Raw genomic sequence first — 16,930 nt, 5'->3', positions numbered from 1 at the left:
GCCACTGGGCACAAGAGAAATTACGGGATGATGACAGACTTTTTTGCACGCTTTCTGTTTAGCGACGAAGCGTCATTCACCAACAGCGGTAACGTAAACCGGCATAATATGCACTATAGGGCCACGGAAAATCCGCGATGGCTGCGACAAGTGGAACATTAGCGACCGTGGCGGGTTAATGTATGGTGCGGCATTATGGGAGGAAGGCTAATACGCCCCCATTTTATAGATGGCAATCTAAATGGAGCAATGTATGCTGATTTCCTACGTAATGTTCTACTGATGTTACTATAACACCAGCAGCTGCATTTGCGTAGCTTGTGCTGTCAATGTACCATATCTGGTTTATTGCGAACTATGCCCCAACAGAACAAAGTAGTTCTGTCACGGAAAAGCCACGTATAACACTACTGTCCGCTATTGCTATATTTTAACCTCAACGCTGGAGGTAGATCGTATAATGAAATTATTTTTATTCTAGAAATCATACTGTAAAGAAGCAGAGCAGTGTTACCATCTGAGAGGAATTTTGTTATGTTGACCATGTTGTACCTAGCGGAGGTGACTTATCGGAAGTGAAAGCCAAAATTACGTAAATATTTAAACGGTAACAAATAATGTTTTACCTATCTACACTGTTCAAAGAATAAAGAAAACGGTCGCCAGCCTAAGTAGGCAAGAGAATGATTGACATTCTTGTTCAAGAAAATAGGTATGCGTAACTTTGACGGACTAACACAAACTATACTTTGCCACATGTGAGTGCAATGAATTCTGGCACCTGAATACAGTATGTTCACGTGAAGGTTGGAGCTAACAGATCAGAACAAACTATTTGCATTAATATAGCAGTTAACGAAACACACTATTACCTTGAGAGTCAAACTGAATGGTCTCAATAATATTACTACCAATATTCACTGCAGAATCATAAAATAGGCATAAGTTCAATATAACTTTTCAAACATTTTCCTATATGACAAAAAATTGTAAATGTAGTTCACTGCAAAATTATAAACTGGTCCTAGGTTAAGTCTCTCTCAGATAAATACCTTCTTATTTAGAATGAAAATTAAATGGAATTCACTAACTGATTACTTCTCAGTGTCTTTTGAATAAAGAAGTTACTGTTTTCATAGATAGTTGTCTTTCAAATAATCGTTATGTAGCAGGAGCTCAATAGACAAACTATGGGTCCTGTTACAACATTAAAATGCACTTTTAATACACAAGAGAGACTCAATATTGTTCAGAATTTGACTTGAATAGCAAGAGTAATTGAAACAATTTTTAAAATTAAGTAACTTTGTGTATTTTAACTACTGTCAATGGAGAGGGGCCCTTAATCTTGACCACTGTAGCAGAGCAAACTAAACACACCTTCAATGCACTAGAGAAACAAGTACTTAGCAAGCATGAACATATAACTCTCAACAGTTGCAGTTCTGAACTTTTACTGCTGTGAGACACAAATCTGAGATATTTGTAAGATCCTTTCAAGAAGCAATAATAATTTTACCACACTCTATTGGCATATTAGTTTTAATATGCCTCCAATAAAGGACACTCGATAAACACTTTAGCGTGGGAGGGACCCTAAGTGGATATGTGACTGAGGATAGATCATGGTAGGTACAAGAGTTCAGTCAAATTTTACCTTATATTTGGGTACACTATAGCATAACATGAGCTGATCCTTCACTGTACATTACTATAGTGTTCCATTACTCCGGCCGGAGTGGCCGAGCGGTTCTAGGCGCAACAGTCTGGAACCGCGCGACCGCTACGGTTGCAGGTTAGAATCCTGCCTCAGGCATGGATGTGTGTGATGTCCTTAGGTTAGTTAGGTTTAAGTAGTACTAAGTTCTCGGGGACTGATGACCTCATAAGTTGAGTCCCATAGTGCTCAGAGCCTTTTGAACCATTTTTTGTTCCATTACAATGACTGCGCAATGTGGTGGCGATTGCGTGATGGTAGGTGTATTTGCAGGTAAAATTGTTGGACACTGTCATTTCTTTGTGGCGATGATAGATACCAATTCCAGAGTAGTTACAGCTCTTTATCAATCCATCCGAGGCATTGGAAAGCGTCAGGAAAAGCCTCTCTGGGAACCAGCACAATACACAACTTTTACATGAGCGGTTGATAGTTTGGTAGCTCGTCCCAGACTGACTCTCAATTCCACCATTTCTACCTAGGCCACCCACAATTTGCGCGCGCTACTAAGTTCCGTTCTGGAGGGGCGCCACAACACCTTTTACATACAGAATAACTAAGAACCCTAAATGAAGATCAGCAGTTTACATAATAGCAAACAAACATTTTAAATAAAACAGAACATTTGCACATATTGGTAGTTTTACACAAAATTATTTAAATAAAATTATTTAATTTTAAAGGTAACCAACGAGATTATATGACAAAGACAAAATATATAATTTGCTCATATTGTACATATTACACTTCCTACACTCTAAAAGACATTAAAGTTTTTACAAAGAAAGGAGTATACAATTTTGTGTTATCGATTCAATCAAACACATTTACAGAAGCTCAACGACGTAACATGAAATGAAACAAAAAGGCGAAATAAATCAGAAGAGCATTAGAGCTATGGTTTCACTGCAAGACAGAATGGAGGTGCACTTCCAATATGATGGATGTTCGGCACATAGGTCGAGTGCGATTGAAACGATATTGAATAGCATATTTCATGACAGGTGGATTGGTCGTCGAAGCACCATACCATGACCCGCACGTTCACCGGATCTGACGCCCCCGGATTTCTTTCTGTGGGGAAAGTTGAAGGATATTTGCTATCGTGATCCACCGACAACGCCTGACAACATGAGTCAGCGCATTGTCAATGCATGTGCGAACATTATGGAAGGCGAACTACTCGCTTTCGAGAGGAATGTCGTTACACGTATTGCGAAATGCATTGAGGTTGACGGACAACATTTTGAGCATTTATTGCATTAATCTGGTATTTATAGGTAATCACGCTGTAAAAATGGTTCAAATGGTTCTGAGCAATATGGGACTCAACTTCTGAGGTCGTCAATCCCCTATAACTTAGGACTTCTTAAACCTAACTAACCTAAGGACATCACACACATCCATGCCCGAGGCAGGATTCCAACCTGCGACCGTAGCGGTCGCGCGGTTCCAGACTGTGGCCCCTAGAACCGCTCGGCCACCACGGCCGACAATCACGTTGTAACAGCATGCGTTCTCAGAAGTGATAAGTTCAAAAAGGTACACGTATCACATTGGAACAACCGAAATAAAATGTTCAAACGTACCTACTTTCTGTATTTTAATATAAAAAACCTACATGTTACCAACTGTTCGTCTAAAATTGTGAGCCATATGTTTGTGACTATTGCAGCGCAGTCTATCACAAAGCGAAGAAAGTAGTCCAACTAAAACCTTTACTTACTACACGAATTTGTAATAAAAAATTGGGGTTCCTATTTAAAAAAAAACGCAGTTGATATCCGTTCGACCAATGGCAGCACCATGTAGCGGGCCAACCGTAGGTCCATCAGGTTTCCCTCTTGAAACTAGACAAGTTTGGTACTTTGTAGTTTTTTCGTTTGACGCTTATTTCGTGAGATATTTGGCCCGGTCACGATCAATGGACTACCCTGTATATATAGGAACTCTTCTTTTCGACTGCATTAACCCGATATTCATTGTACTGTTTAGTCTCTGAAGGGTTTGGCAACGCGTCCTTAGTTCCTTGTGTACGTCTCAAACTGGCTGGGTGTCTTCAACTAACAATAACAGCTGATTGTCCTGTTACATCAGCCTGACCAGGTGTGCGACAGGATCCCAGGATGCAACCGCTGCTGCGGGTCCCAACAAGTTGCGACATATCGCTGCTGGAGGCTCTGACAGGCTGGAGGACGTCGCATCCGCTGATGACGAAAGAAGAGAAACGGTTACAAGTGCCGATAGAAGCACAAAGACCCTCACACGACAGTAAACTCATACATTGAGCAGGGGGTACTTACTCTTCGGCGGTTCTCCGTATTCTGTTGCCGCTGTGGCTGGAGGGCGCTGAGCGATCTCCACTGGGGCTTCATACTGTGACTGACACTGACTGCAACCGAGGCTGCAGAGCTGCTGGTCCCGCCTTATATCCCCGTTGTGACCGGATGCTGCGTTCACATTGCCTACTGCCAGTTTCAAGCGCCTCTGGTGGTACAATTGTGTTAGTGGATGCAATTGGGCTTTCCCTCCAGGGGGACCAGGGTGTAAGTCCCTGAAAGGGCACTGCCATTTTTAATTTCCCGCCAGCTCTCGGGTGGAGTGGGACGTCAGAATGCCTTTGGGACAACGAAATTTCAACCATATTTCGAAATTTCCGCCAAAATGCAAAATTCCTACCAATTAGGTAGGTTGGTGGAGGGGAGGGGGTGGATAGGGGGGTGGAGAGGGTTGGGGCCCACGTGCAGGGCGAGGAAAACATGTGATGTCAACCAGGGATGGAGGTGGGCGTGGTCGGTGGCGGAGGGGGGGGGGGAATAATTGATCAATTTAATTAATGTGCATATCAGTTTGATAGCAAAATTTTGGTAGTGACCTCATGTACCTACTACTACTGGTTTTGTGGTTCTTGCATTATACGTTGAGGAAGTGTTTGTCACTAACGTATTAATTTATTTATTTGTGCCGTCATAATGGATTACTGTATAATTCATGTACCTTTTGCAGAGAGAAGTCACGTGATGACCCCTAATATCGTGTTGGGCTCCCTTTGCCTGGAAGAGTGCAGCAACTCGCCGTAACATGGATTCAAATTCCCTGTTGAAATATTGAGTCATGCTGCCTCTATAGCCGTCAATAATTGTGAAAGTCTTGCTGTGCAGGAATTTGTGCACGAACTGAATTCACAATTGTCTCCACTAAAAATTCGATGGGATTCTTGTCGGGCGATCTAGGTGACCAGTTCATTCTCTCAAATTCTCCATAATGTTCTTCAAGCCAATGACGAACAGCTGTCGACCGTTAATATGCCGTATTGTTATCCATATAAGTTCCATCATCGTTTCGGTATATGAAGTGAATAATTAGCTGCAAATTGTCTTCAAATAGCCGAACATAGCCATTTCCATTCTATGATCGGTTCAGTTGGACCAAAGGACCCAGGCCATTCCATATAAACACAGCCCACACTGTCATGGAGGCACTGTCAGCTAGGACAGTGGCTTGTTGAGGACTTAGCTCTATGACTTCGTGGCGGTTTGCGCCTCACTAGAACCCTACCATCAGCCCTTATCAACTGAAATGGGGCTCATCTCATCAGGCCACGGTTTCCCAGTCGTCTGGGGTCCAACCCATATGGTCACGAGCCTTACGCATGGCTCAATGTTGTGGTAACAGACTGTATCGAAGATGTCAACTATTGCAAACTGAATGAATAAATAGTCATTCGGTATTTTAAAGATAAAGTGTGGGAGTGTAGCTTGCGTCGTACAATCTGCAAACATCTTTACGATGTGAAGATTAATTATAACATTGATATATGGCTGTGGGAAAAATTCCCACTGAAGTTGTTTCTCGTTACAAGCCTTGACTCTTGGGTGATACTGTGGGCACATATTCTGCTACCACAAATGCATATGTTTTAGTTGGTAAACCACTGTAAGGATATGATGATTAAAGTTATTCTTTGACTGTAAACTTAAAACTATCGTTTTAGCCGTATTACAAGGGGCTCCCTCACGTGAAGTTAAAGTCACTGTATGGGTACTTCTACAGGAGACTATTGCTTTCTGTTACTCATTTGGTGGCACCAAGTGACAGTGGTCCGGCAAGTTACTGGAGTAGTAGTACTAATTTATTCATCCATGGATTCCTCACAGGGATTTCGCACATGTAATATACTATAATTTAAGAACAACAAAAATTACCTCATTCGTGTCTTACTACCAGCCGCTGAACATACTGCACACACCGTACACACATTACATCACAATTTAGTACGACACACACTATCAGCTGAATTAAGGACAATAGGGACGACGTTTGGCTTCAATTAAGTGCGCTGCAGTTTCCTAGTCAAAGAACTAGAAAAGATGTGGCTCAATATTCCTCCTGAGGGACTCCCAGTCAATAGTGCAATACCAATTTTCTTTACTATAATGAGTGAGATGTGTTCAGAAAGAAGATGAAGTATTAGTATTATAAATTTTAGAGTTTTAGTACGAAGGTTAAGCTATTCGAAAACCTGATGACGTGATTTTAGTCTGTATGGGGGAATGTTACAAATGGCTCTGAGCACTAGGGGCTTAACTTATGAGCTCATCAGTCTCCCAGAACTTAGAACTACTTAAACCTAACTAACCTAAGGACATCACACATACATGCCCTAGGCAGGATTCGAACCTGCGACTGTAGCGGTCGCGCGGTTCCAGACTGTAGCACCTAGAACCACTCGGCCACCCCGGCCGGCGGGAATGTTATAATCTAAGCTCTTTTATCTTCATCGAAACACCACATTACATAACTATCGACTCTCAGAAATCATTTTTATCAATTTATGTGAATTTAGCACGTAATCATTTAGTAATGGGATGTCTCCACCGGCTTTCTTACTGCACCAAGTTCTTGTTTGTGAGAAGGAGAGATGCTGTGAAGTTTAGTTTCAGTACATTAGCGGCAGCAGAGGTGATTACGTCAGGAAAGGAAATCGACTATTCTCGCGGTACCGGTACTTACAAGGCTTTTCGTGAGGAAAATATTCCTTTGTGCAGTTCTCGTGATCAAAGCTGTTTCTGACCTCATCTCGGATTCACTTTGATCAACGTCGAGGTTAATCAGTGATTCGGTGACTCGCTTGATTAAAAGCTGTGAGGCCATGCAAACTGCCATTTGAACCCCAGCTTAACATAGCGTAACGGCGATTTATGGGCGGACCACACTCCAAAGCCGTCCTAAATTAAAGAATTTTGTTTTTTGTATTGTATTTTTGAGTATTCCAAAATTAATAACGGAATATGATGTAACGTTAAACCATTCAGAGTGGCATAATGTTGGCCACTACGAATAGCACATGAAATTTCATTGCTAATGTATCGTAGTGTTAAAAAAAAAGAACCACATGTTCTCTCTCTGAGAATTCGAACTGGATGGCAATGCAGACGAACATAAATTAAAAGAACAAACATTAGACGATTCGTTTTAGAAGCAAGGGAGATAATGTATCAAACCCTCGTTTCCGTCTGGGAAGATTAAGTTAAAAAATTTATAGTCATTGAAATAAATCTATAGTGATCCATTTTCATATTTGTATCTGTCTTGTGATGTAATATTTCTCACTTGTTTAAAGATATTTACCACTGATACTAGATAATCCTGTGACGTGTAGCCTTCAAATACTTCGTATGTTCCATTCTGGGGTGTAGCTGTCAGTTTAAATACTTGTTTCTCGTGTAAGGTTACATTTTATGTCATAGTGTGTTTAAATCATTTTGTGTTGTGTATTTTGTGCTATCCATTAACGGGTGGCGAGATTTATAACTGAACGAAATTTGGTGAAAATCTCATTCATATAATCGAAAAGCTATGTCCAAATTCTTCAGATATAACAGCGGAATGTCGTGAAACAGGAGACCGTCTGGGGAAATGAATCAGATGAAGCAATATGCCAATGGGACGAATTATTCAGAAAATTGTTAAAACCACTAAGTAATTACTGGTAAGTATGTTCTGGAATAGGACAAAGGAAAACTGTGAACAATGAACAATGCAGTTTGCATTTGTTTAATAAGCATTTACGAGGTTCTTTGATGAAGTGTGTTTCTAATGCTTTTGTTTTGCAGAAGGAGTGAGTGAAATACGTCGCTAAATGTGCGCAACATTATGTGGTATCAGACTGGGAAAGATGTATCCTTGCGTTTATTAACGTTGCGCTTTTCTTATCCGATTAAGTTATCAATGTGTCAAGTACATGATCATTACATAATTTTTGTTATTATTGTTTCTATTCATTTTTATGTGGAGCATTCCAGAATAGAACGACATTTGTGAAACTCTGCTATTTCACTGCTCTCTTTTTTTGCAAAACAGACTAATACCATGTGACATTTACGTTTACAGAGCTGTTTTCTAGAGCTCATTTACAACTGCACTGTGGCTATAACTGTTGTATTAGGATTTCAAGAAACTGAAGACTAAAACAAATACTAAGTTTGCAAAACTGTAATGGCGCGCTATTAAAGGAAGAAGATTAAAGAAATTATGGCCACAGCTCCTCAAATTTTCATGAATCTAGGTAAGTAACGCTCTAGATTCTCAGCAGGTCATTACAACAATGGCATGTTAAACATTAGAATACACTCGTTTATGGGCAGTATTTTTTTTAAAATTAATATGAAATAAAAACTATGAGTACTCGTTCATTGTATTTAAACACTGATGCTGACCTACAAATACGTAAACAGCGCAGGTAATTAAAATCAGTTCCGCAGACCTTCAGAATAGCAAATACAACACTACTACATATGTTAATAACTTCATAAAGCCAGCTGGATAGGAAAGCACGTTGACAAGCAGCTTCCGGGAATAGCGGAGTTGCAATGATGCTGTATCGAGTCCGTCTGGTGTATTCACCACGACGGCTGGTGTGTCAGCCAAGGTGGATATAACTTTTAGGCCGTTTCCCAAGTTCGACTGAGTCAATACTGGGCTATTACCAACGCCTCGTCTCAGTTATATGATTGTAAACACTTACAAGACCTTTCCACTTGTTCACATGGGTAACACTAAACACAGACAGATGGAGTACACACCGTCCCAGGAGAGAAGGGTTGCCGACGGGGGGGGGGGGGGGGGGGCTGTACCCAACCTCCCTCTACCACTGACACAAGCAAAGCTTGAACAACGACCCGAGACATGGGGCAAGGATAGGGCGAAGGAGCTAAACGAAATATACTAGTGTCCTCACGCACACCTACAAGCGAAACAAACGCATATAAATTTTGACCAAAAAATGTGTATATGACTGGTCATCGAGATGATTGCACTGTAAATCCTTCTTCAAATATTCCCAGATGCCGAACCATTTTATACCACCCTTACCTATTTCAGAGATGGTTAAAAAGTACTAAGAGCTCTGCTAAACCTTGAGCTGGAAATGAAAAATGTAAAAAATATAATTTGCAGAAGCTGTTATTGAATTACTAAGACACAGGTAGTTAGTTCGACGCTATTCTGATGACAAATAACAAGAGTAAATTTACGAACATTGCATCTTCTATAACTGTCACGATATGGCAAAATTACACTGGAATTGCGTACGTTAGTAATTAGTCCTTAACGTGTTCTATTTTCACAACTACTGCCTGTACTCGGGAACCCAATGTGTGTACAATCCGTTTTACTATTTGTAATATATTTTAAAATATGTGTTTCTATATGACTACAGAAATTGTATTTTTCTCTTTTTATGTAAGGCCTGATCACTGAGAGAATACGTGACGCCTCAGAACACGGGCCTCTGTGTCTGCTATCCATTCTCAAGCTGCAATACGCCAAAGGCCATCATCCATCAGAGCAATGCGTACTTATTATAAGCAACATAAACTTAACAACACTTCTAGGAAAAGTGACGTTATTTTGACGTCATGCGCAACATCGACGACCACAGGAGCTGCTAGACTTTCGTTGGTGCTCGATATGGGCCTCTCACAAGACTTTGTAGCAGGAGAGTTGCATTTACTTAATTGCAACATAAAAACACATCATAACTCATATGACTCCTTTACTAGAAAATTAAACAACAGACCAGCATAAAAACAAATGAGGAAACATAAGACAGAGACTGCACCAGAGATAATAATTACAAATGGTTATCACTTGCACCTAGCATTACACTGCACGTAACACTGCACTTCACCACCCCCTCCTGAGTGTAAATGGTAGTACTGGAACAAGAGCACTACGGGCGCAAACTACCGTTATCGAATATGGTGGATTTGGCTGTAAGTTTAAATTTTAGCAGGAAAGTGCCACGCCCCCCTTCCCCCAGAAAAATGGCGCAAATTTAATATTCCAGCAGGATAATGCACCATACCTCACTTATCTCTACTATGCCAAGAAAATGAGGGGGTTGATGACACAAGATTGTCTGCTCCCTCTCGAATAAACTTTATAACCGGACACGCGCCACGTAAGTGGTCCGTGAGTGACCGCTTACATCACAGCCTAAAGCCAGCATCTTTACACTCGCGCCGGACATAGTCTTCTGCAAATATGCTAACCTATTTAACTGAACACAAGTGACACCAACATCACTCATCTAGCCTATCAATTACCTAAGTACTTAATTCCATTTCAATTTTAATCATATTCAATAAATCAAATTACAAGTTTAATATTCAAAGATCAAATAAGAAGTTCCACATTTTCTCACTATCAGTGCGGTGTTCATTCACGACCTAGCAACCCCCACCCCTAGATATCTGCACTCCTATTGGCTGCTGCATTAGTCACGAGATACGACTTCATAGAACCTAGGACTTGGAATCACCAATGCCACAACCGCCTGGACTTGGAATCAAATAGTTAAATTCTCCACGACAATCCTCAACCCAGCATCATGTCCCCATACCGAACCATGTTGGCGGGCTAAAGTGTACTAATGTGCACTAACGTGCAATGACCTGTACTAACGTGTACTGACGTGCACACCACATGATGTCATCCAAGATGGTGGGGCGAAATGGCATGAAAACAGATCGGAACACAAGTGTTTATTATGCAGGTGGTTTATCCACAACGAGATTTACTGTCCAACTGACATAGTACACATTACTGGCATCAGATCGTACTCTCATCACTCCTATGTCCTAATCCCAGATGGTGGTCTGTAGGGGCGGAAATTATGCTAAAATTCTTCAGGCTGCGCAAGGCTGCTAGGGAGAGTAAGGAAGGAGTCCACTCTATTTACTTTCGAAGATTTCATTCAGAGATCGAATATACTTATCACACTGAGTCAAAACGCTCTCCATCTTATGCTTGCGCTTACAATGCACATGTTCCAGACACCCGAACATCTCGTAATTTAAGGAAATAATTTAATTACAGACATTCAGTGTCCTCCTAAATAATGCCTCACACTGATGTGAAGACACTCTCAATACTTGTAAACTGTTCAAACAGCGCATGGCACGGCCTACAGACCTGCTCGTGAAATAATGCAATCACCCCACGCAAGCACAGTCCGCCGCCCCCGTCCAGTAGAGTACACAGGAGGTAGCGATAAGTGATGCATCCGTCAGATGTGAAACCACGCAGAGCCCCGCCCGGGTCCCGAAAGTGGCCACATCACTTTCGTACGTCATTTCTGAGAAATTGCTGTGGCAGTACGTGTTCACCTAGACGCCGATGATGACACGAAAGGACGTGAGTGAAGACATATTTACAGAGTGCAAACGCTAGCAGCTAGTCCAAGAACTTGTGGTCGACGCGGCCGTCAGCTGTCGATGCACACACAGACGTCTGTTCAGAAACAGGCTCCGTCACAGCCCCGAGGTGTGGCCGCTGAACGGAGGTGAAAGTCTGGTCTGTAAAGTCATCGTTATACTGACGATGCTGAATTCCAAGGCGCAGCCCCCGTAAGCTAGACATATCAGCACATGAGACACCTCCTAGCAGCATATGTCTTTACCGCCTATGACACAATAGCACAGGGCACATTGCTCCTAGCGTGACATGACACATGTGTTTACCCGTACTTAACCACCCAGCGTGACTGACGCAACACCGCCAAGTGGACGCACATACTTACAAATGCATCTAACAACGATCCAGTGTTATTCTTATGTTATAGCTCTTTGTAAAAAAATAGCACCCAAGTCAGCCTCAGCCTGTATGCTCGGAAATTCTTTCCCTAACAAAACCTGTTTACGAAAGTAACATCGAATGCACTCTCTCCAGCGATCCTGACCTGTTACCCTTCCTGCTCTCAACATACACAAATGTTCCCTACTCTATGTAGAGGCTCCTATATCCCAGCACAAACGATCGTGCAATGTGATTAGCTCTTATAGAGTTTACCCGACGAATTACTGATGCCGCGGTATTGAAGGCCCATCCACCTATTCTTTCGGGACCTTTCAGAGTTAAAATTATTTTCCAAACATCGCTAAATTGCATTGACAGTTAAATCCACAAAGTTATCTACAGATCATAAAATACAAACTTTACTCAGAACAATACTCTAAGCCAGGGAAATATTTACCAGTATAACTAGAATTAATTATTACAATTATTCCCACAATCTGACACGGATAGGGAAGCACCATCAGCCTTTTCTGTCATTCTACAGACACGATATTCTGCGTTAATAAACTATTTTGCACTGATCACCGTATTGCACCGGCAACTAAACCTCGCAAAGTTGTCTACAAATCATCAAATACATACGAGACTCGTAAGGATATTGGACCATGAAACCTTTCTCCATCCAGGCAGTATATCACCGAGTACCGTCTCGATGTAGTAAACATGCAATTTATATCACCCTCCATACAAAATCATCCGTTTTACATCAGTGAACCGAAGTCACTCTCAAAACTGATGTGCGAAGACAGTCTCCTTTTCCCATAGATACAAACGCCCTACTGTTTCTAGTCCGGACCTGTGTGCTTGCTTGCCTTTCTACACCCATCTCCAGACTCATCAATTACAAGGCCACACTTATTTTTTCACGATAATATTATTTCATTATCACCGTACATCTCGATATAAAGCACACAGCAGTAGCTTCCTGATTGCTCACGCAACATAATTCCCAAGGACCACATTCGATCTTGCCTCATTTAAATAAACACGCGAAATGTGCACAAACAGTCAACCGAACAATTTACATGGGAGGGAATAACACTCCATCACAATCATACCATCTTCTCAAAGTTCCACTTGAGCACGAAAGCCGCCCAACACATATGAAGTATTAGTTCGCTATGTGGTCGTCTGGAAATGGGCAAAGTTAGCTCATATACATTCCCATAATCCAACAAACCTGTGCATTCACACGGATGCTGCTGTTAACAGCAAACTTGAATCATTACCACCACGAACTTTGCATACATGGAATCATTCCGGAAACTGGTCACTTATATGTTTATCATTATAATTAGGATTAAATGTTACGATCGCACTCTCAATTGAACGGCATTCGAGAATGAGCGTAGTATCGGAAATACACCCTCTTGTCGGCAGTGGCTCTGGAAATAGCTGTAAATTCCTTACAATTGGACATACAGCCCCCTTTGCTATGACAGTACTCCAAGTCAAATCCTTACCTTTCCACAATCACACATACTTTATAAACCTGATGCTCAAATACGAACATATCACGCATCTACAAATATGACTAATTATATTACTTCGTCAATAACTGATTGCCTACGATACCAAATAATACTGATCGAAAAATCACCGATGGGCACACATGTCTCTTAAGTTCTTCTTTCGAGACCTACCACTGCGTCCTAGAAAGAGACAAGTAAATGGCTAGATGTTAGAGAAAAAACCGATCCCAGCAAATACTGCATGTTACTGTCACAATCAGTCATGGTTCTACAGGTGTACACAAGTATCCATGTTAAAGAATCGACCCGCTTTACGAATCGAGGTACAACATTACCTCTAAATGAGGTGGTATTTTTGGACAAATACCATTACGGTGATCGTAGGAATACGTATTATCAGACAACGATGCAGCCTAGGGATAAAATCACTAAATTTTAAAAGTTATTCGGCTAAGGAACGTGGTATGTACGCGGTATTTGCGACTCCCAGACACCCCATCCCAACTAGGTAATTCTTTAGTATTTGTAACGCACCCTGTCTCGACATCACATCAGACGTTCCACGATATATCCACCGAGTAATAGGCGATGACTGATTGAGAAGGAACACAAACAGTAGTAGTAGATGTTGTGCTGACTGAGGTGGTAAGAACAAAAATGTACACAAGCTTCTCAGATCTCTAGTGTTACGCTATATGTTCGAAATGATGTCAATCATCTGGAATCACCTCTCACCATTCAAGCACGTACCTGCATCGTATTACAAACTCTACTCAATCATATTTCTGGCACTCTCATTTCCCCAAATGGGTCACCTTTCCAGAACCTAGCTTCTATAGTAAAATTCCAATGTGGTTTTAGTGACCCTCTACACATCGTGCAATTGCTCCCATTTCTACAGCTTCGCCCATATGATCAGTCCAATCTAATTCTGAGCTGAGCAGAAGTCGGAGAAAGACATATCCACCACCTTTAGCAACCTCTATAGAAACAGAGCGACCGGAATTGCTGCAACAGGAATGTGTTTTGACCATTTGGTGGAAATGCATGCAATGTGGTACGTCCCCAAATTATATAAAGTACTACAGATCCACGTCCAATCAAATCAATCAGCCCAACAGATAAAAATTAGGAATCATAAAAGCTCATACGATTTAGAAGTCACCGATGCGGGCGCAGTGACTCATAGCTGCAGTCAGCCTCCAGCGCGGGGAACAGATTTCACAATACTTCCCACAATAGCATAGTGTGCCGCCATCTAAGCATTCCTAGCGGTATACCCCCTTCCTTACCGGCTCTCACCTCAAACTGCTACTGCTACTGCTGCTGTATGTATGACAGGATTCTATTAAATATACATACACCGCCGATGTCACTTTAAAATTTGATCACCTATACTCTAGGCGAATTATCGTATGACATGCTCCCTCTGGTCCTGTTTAGTTGTCTCAAACAGTGTTTTCTAACACTCTTTTGCACAAAGCCAAACATTTCGTTACTCTGCCATGACTTCGATGCCTGTTTCATGTTCTAAACTAACATAAAGACCCCCTCATACACGGCCTCTCACAGAAAACTAGACTTAGCACGGTGTAATTCATTTTATTACTGCAACTACCATAACACAGGCCACACGGTGGATGACTTTAAATGAAACATAACGGAACTAGAAGAGTTTGGGTATCTTGTAGAGAGTTTCCAAACTGATGTCCAAAAGCGAATGACGACCTATACATTTAAACTCATATGTCACAGTCACAGTGACGGAATAGATTATGACTCTGCATTCCATTTCGAGTGATTCCTCATTTTGCAGCCATGTACGCAATCCCTGTTTCGCTGCTAGCAACCCCCAGAAGCTCTCATCCACACACAAAACTCATTCCCAAACTCAAAGAACCGCTATCAGTCAATCATTATGCACGGACCGGATGGAAAAGACACCTCCGATGTACTGTAATATTAAGCAACACAGTTGATAGCGCGAACAAATTTAGCAGTTTTACGGTAACTTCAACACTGGCTAATGATGTGACAGCATGTTTCCCTCGATCTCAGTATCATAGCTAAACCACCCATTATCTACTTTGCCAGCATCAGTGCGAACGTGGATAGATGACTGTGCAGTACATCCATCCAGTGTTAATTCTCGAACACATAAACGATCATAGTACACCAGACAGAGCTCTACATATTTCTACCACGTCGAGCATTGTGTTTAGTTTACAATCTATCTCTCCACGAATGGGGGTCACAGAGCATTCTATCTGTCTTAGGGTAAAATTAGAGATAGACCCTCAACACAATGTCATTAACCAACCAGCCTTTCAGCACAGTTAGCGAAATAATCTGCAACCGACCACAAGACGACAGCTGCACTCCTCGTCTCGAGAATGAATAGAGTGTTCTGAGTCCTAGCCCGTCCAAGTGCACGACATTTCTCGAGATGTGTCCATGTCTAGGAGCTTAGCACTCTTTGTCGATGTATAGTAACAGATTTCAAAGTGCCGTGATATAATAGCAGACAGTTAAGAAGAACAAGAATGGAATCATTTTTATACGCGATCGAGGTCCAGACGGATGGAGTTTGTGGCATTTTTGCGTAAATCAACTAAACTATTAACTCTAAAGTAATGTTCTACAGTCTAGGCTCCGTACAGTCTTGCTCAAAAAATCCGAAAGACCTGAATTGCGTTTCGCCAGATACGTGTGCAACCCACATAACGCAGCTGTCTAGCAGGTCCTCTATCTCTCCTTGCTACAGTCGTTTGACTATTGAAAATGGTTCCAACAAGTCACCGGAAGAGAACTCTTCTCTGTATCGCAAGAACTCAAGATGAAAAGTAATACCACGATACTACAAATATCAGGGAACACCTTATCACAGATGAGACTGTCCTTAAGGCTTGTAAGCCCACATTTATTGCAATAAATGACATACCTCAAACGTTACCACTCTCATTATTACATCAGATAGGTAATTCACGTAGTAAGTTGGTCATATTCATGATTTCCTCTTCAAAGTAACATACCGTACTTGTTATTTAACACAAAATGACATTAAAAATTTAAGTTATTCACGAGCAGCAAGCTGAAAATATGTATGAACTTTAAATGTCACGACGAACCGTCTCGTTCTGCATATGGATTCATACCCAGGTCATGCAGACTAAGATTTCGTGGCTGACGGAAACTGACAGTCATTCCTGACTAGGCATACAGAGAGTGATATACCTCGATTTTAGACCGTATCAGTTAGCGAATATCAACTTTAAATTACATAACGTCAACATTTTTAACGGACGCGAATTCCTACCGAGCAACTATTGTCCCTGTTAACGAACTACGAGAGATGTTAAGTATTTCTTATTCACAAGTAACTTACACGAAATGCCGTGAGGTAAAGCTTTGTGTTGGACAGGGATTCGAACCCAGAACCCAATCGGATTGTTATCGAAGCACAATCAACTGTGACATATCGGATTTTCTCGGCAGTAGCTAGATGTTTTAACCGAAATGACGAGACGAAACATTAATTTTTTCCTTCTCAGGACTCCACCCCAGCACCTATCGCTGTTATATTCTAGAGAAAACGAACGTT

This window comes from Schistocerca nitens, chromosome 4 (assembly GCF_023898315.1).
Source record: "Schistocerca nitens isolate TAMUIC-IGC-003100 chromosome 4, iqSchNite1.1, whole genome shotgun sequence".
Taxonomy (NCBI): domain Eukaryota; kingdom Metazoa; phylum Arthropoda; class Insecta; order Orthoptera; family Acrididae; genus Schistocerca; species Schistocerca nitens.
This window is presented reverse-complemented; position numbering follows the sequence as displayed.